Raw genomic sequence first — 4704 nt, 5'->3', positions numbered from 1 at the left:
CTTATTTTACAAGGTTTACATGAAGAGGGGGAATGCTGGCAGCTGGAATTCTGGGCTGGAAAAGGAACAAATATTAGAGACCTACTCTGCACATCTCCAAAAGTCCTGAAACTCCACGGGAGTTATTTTCAGAATATATAAAAAATACTGAGCGAAGAAAGTACCAGAGGGGGCCCACCCACCATCCACAAGGGTGGGGGCGCGCCCCCTGCCTCGTGGGCCCCCTGGTGGCCCTCTGATGCCCATCTTTGGCTATATGGAGTCTTTCGTCGAGGAAAAAATAATAAGCAAGCTTTCGGGAAGAAACTCCGCCTCCACGAGGCAGAACCTTGGCGGAACCAATCTAGGGCTCCGGTAGAGCTGTTCTCCAGGGAAACATCCCTCCGGGAGGGGGAAATCATCACCATCGTCATCACCAACGATCCTCTCATCGGGAGGGGGTCAATCTCCATCAACATCTTCACCAGCACCATCTCATCTCAAACCCTAGTTCATCTTGTATCCAATCTTTGTATCCAAACCTCAAATTGGTACCTGTGGGTTGCTAGTAGTGTTGATTACTCCTTGTAGTTGATGCTAGTTGGTTTACTTGGTGGAAGATCATATGTTCAGATCCATTATGCATATTAATACCCCTCTGATTATGAATATGAATATGCTTTGTGAGTAGTTACGTTTGTTCCTGAGGACATGGGAGAAGTCTTCCTATAAGTAGTCATGTGAATTTGGTATTCATTCGATATTTTGATGAGATGTATGTTGTCATCCCTCTAGTGGTGTCATGTGAATGTCGACTACATGACACTTCACCATTGTTTGGGCCTAGAGGGAGGCACCGGGAAGTAATAAGTAGATGATGGGTTGCTAGAGTGACAGAAGCTCGAACCCTAGTTTATGCGTTGCTTCGTAAGGGGCTGATTTGGATCCATATGTTTCATGCTATGGTTAGGTTTACCTTAATAGTTCTGTTGTAGTTGCGGATGCTTGCAGTGCGGGTTAATCATAAGTGGGATGCTTGTCCAAGTAAGGACAGTACCCAAGCACCGGTCTACCCACATATCAAATTATCAAAGTACCGAACGTGAATCATATGAACGTGATGAAAACTAGCTTGACGATAATTCCCATGTGTCCTCGGGAGCGCTTTCCTTCATATAAGAGTTTGTCCATGCTTGTCCTTTTCTACAAAAAGGATTGGGCCATCTTGTTGTACCTTATTTACTTTTATTACTTGCTACTCGTTACAAATTACCTTATGACAAAACTATCTGTTACCGATAATTTCAGTGCTTGCAGAGAATAATTTACTGAAAACTGCTTATCATTTCCTTCTACTCCTCATTAGGTTTGACACTCTTACTTATGGAAAAGGCTACGATAGATCCCCTATACTTGTGGATCATCATGCATGCCTAGACACATACTTAATCCTTTTTCCCTCCGGGGTGGTGAGCAGAATTGACTTACTAGCACAATCGATGTTTCCTCCATACTTCGATAACCAATCCATGCCTAGTATCACATCCAATCCTTGTGACTCCAGAATTATTAGATCTTAGGGGAACACATGCCTACCTATGGTTAATGGCATCTAAAAACATCCTCTACTTGCCATATACTCCGCTCCTGGCGAGCTTACTAACATAGGTGTCTTAAGAACTTTGGTGGGAAACTTATACTTATCCACAAACCCCCTCGAAATGTATGAATGCGATGCACCAGTATCAAAAAGAACGATTGCAGTAAATGATTCAATCAAAAACTTACCTAAAACTGCATTTGGCTGCTCTTCAACCTCCTCCACGTTAACATGGTTCACCTGTCCCCTGTTGAAAGGGTTGGGCTTCTTCCCGGAGCTTCCATTGCCATTTCCATTCTTTGCTTCAGAACACTCGGTGGCGTAGTGTCCAGTCTTCCTGCACTTGAAACAAGTAATGTGACTTAGATCCTTCTTGGCGGGTGTTGTGGGGTTGGAACGGTTCTGGCTGCTGCTTCCTCCATTCCCATTCCCATTCTTAGGGCCACTATGATTATGTGAACTCCCTCCATTGTGGGTGTGGCCTCCATGGTTATGGGTATATCCTCCCGAGTTCGGGGTAAAACGAGGTTTCTACGATGCTCCAGAATTATACTTCCCCTGTCCATACTTCCTTTTGCGGCTCTCTATCTGTTGTTGCTTGCTTTCAATCATAAGATCTCGATCTACCAACTCTTGGTAGTTTGTGAACGTTGCCACCATCAACTGCATACCCATATCATCATTCAACCCTTCCATAAACTTCTCCTGTTTCGCGGCATCTGTGGCCACATCATCTGGGGCATAGCGGGCTAACTTGCTAAACTCATCCACGTACTGCCCCACGGTACGATTTCCCTGGCGTAAGTTGGACACTCACGGTTCTTCATATTCATTGCTCCTATAGAGACACGTGCAGTGTGGAATGCTTGATGTAATTGATCCCAAGTAACATTGGCTATGGGAAAAGTGGATGTGTAATTCTCCCACCATGAGGCTGCTGGTCCATCCAATTTATGTGCAGCAAAGCGCACCTTTTCAGCATCTGTGCAACCTGCGGTGGTCAACTCCCTTCCAATCCTGCGGAACCAGTCATCAGCGACAATCGGCTCGGTGCTATTGGAAAACACCGGCGGATTCAACCTCAAGAAGCGGGCTAAGTTTTCAACTGGTGGTGGTGGCGGTGGGTTGTTGTTATTGTTGTTGTTGTTGTTGCCTTGGTTCTGGACTAGTAGCTGCCTCAAGGCATTCTGCTATTGGATCAACTGAGTGAGCTCCGGTGGGAAGACAAATCCGGGGTCACGTCTCAAAGGCATCTGATGGGTTTAGAGGGAAGACTTTAGAATATAATGAGGTCTAAAGGGAAAACACTACCCATATGCACATGGGACAAACACATTCATATCACACCACTCAATTCAAACAAGGGCATACAATCGATCTAGCTACCATTACAAAGTGCTCGAACTACTACTATATACATGGGGGAATACTACTGATAATATGGTGGTCATCTAAAATTTCGATCGAAAGAAGATTCCATGATATCCGCTCCAACTTCGTCTTCATAGTCATCATCACTGTCGGGGTCGGAGTCGGTGTCGTCGATGATGATGTAGTTCTCTGGATGGTCGTCATCTCCTCCTGGCGCGGGGTCTCCCATGAATACTCATAGCTTCTTCTTCAGATCTTCATTCTTCTCCTATAGGACTGCAATTTCCTCTTCGTATCCATCGAGTGTAGACTTGAGTTCCTCTTCTAGATCCATGTTCCTGGTCATCACCTTCTTCAGGTCTATAATGCTAGCGTACATCTGGTTCTCCTATCGATGAATGTGCTAGTTTAACTCCTGGATGTAGGCTGTAATGGACTTGTCCCTCCTGGTGCTGATCATCTCCCATTGCTCATCTCAGCGCCCACATATCTGGTAGATGGTGTCCTTAAGATCCTTATGGTAAACTTCGCCGATGCGTCCCATGGCGATGTGAGCTGCCATGCTCTTTCCTAGACTCCAGGTTGGTGCATCAAAGGAAAACTCTATGGGCTCAGTCACTGGTATGAATGTTCTTCTTGGAACATGTACTCGAATGGTCCAGCGCTCTTCTTCAGGTAGAGTGGCGGTGTAGGTCCCGGTGAAGCTTGGTATTCCGATGTTCAGGTATCTGGTGGCTTCCTTCAAGTGTCGTCCAAAAGGTGTGTCTTCATCCGGTTGAGCAAACTTGTTCCTTCGGTCCGCCATCTATAGAGTGGAAAGTGGAGAAGAGTCAGAAATGAGTAGACAAGAGTGACCTATGGCTTATCTTAGTGGTCGTGTCCTACAGTCAGCGTGTGCTCTGATACCATCTTGTAGCGATCTGACCTCAAACGGTCAAATCTCTGTGCATAAGTGTCATCCCTGGATCGGTAATGCTGACACACACAGTACTTGAAGGATTTATAACAGAGTTTCAATCACACACTTATTACATCAATGATCTCAAAGAGAACTTATTACAATAATATGGCTTAAGGCCATCTAATCAAGATAACACTGGAAGGCTTCGAAGATAAAGTGAGTCCATCAACTCCAATGGCATAGCTGAGTGCATGACAGCGACCTAGCGCACCTTACTCTTCGTCTAAAAAGTCTGCAACATAATACGTTGCAGCCCGAAACGGGCCAGCACATGTAATATGCTGGCAAAATAACATTGTAGAGCAATGAACAAGAATAACTACTAACACTACATGCATATATGGCTGGTGGAGGCTCTAAGGTTGAATGTTTTTGTGAAAAGCCAATTTTCCCTACTGCAAAGGAATAAATTTTATTTAACTACCAAGTTGGTTGATAAAACATTGAGAAGGTTCCTCCAACTCAATCCCAATTAAAAGTAATTAACAGCCCAACAAAATTAATTAAAAGTGATGAGATCAAATCAATAATTCAAGCACCAGATACTCAAGATGTCCAGAACCGGGGACACGGCTAACCATGATTAGTTTATACACTCTATAGAGGTTTGCACACTTTTCCCCACAAGAATCGATCTCCTCCGTTGATTTCTCGCACTACATGGTGTTTGAGAAATGGATGACCGAGACACAGTCTTTTCGAAGAGGTCACCTTAATCGATAGATTGGCCGGTACACCTACAATCCCCTACATCTCCTAGCCCATCATGGAAAGGATTCCCACAACTTACTCA

The sequence above is a fragment of the Triticum urartu genome, chromosome 3A, assembly GCF_056163025.1.
Source record: "Triticum urartu cultivar PI428250 chromosome 3A, HENAU_Tu73, whole genome shotgun sequence".
In the NCBI taxonomy this organism is placed as follows: Eukaryota; Viridiplantae; Streptophyta; class Magnoliopsida; order Poales; family Poaceae; genus Triticum; species Triticum urartu.
The sequence above is the reverse complement of the archived record's forward strand: the minus strand, read 5'-3'. Positions refer to the sequence as shown.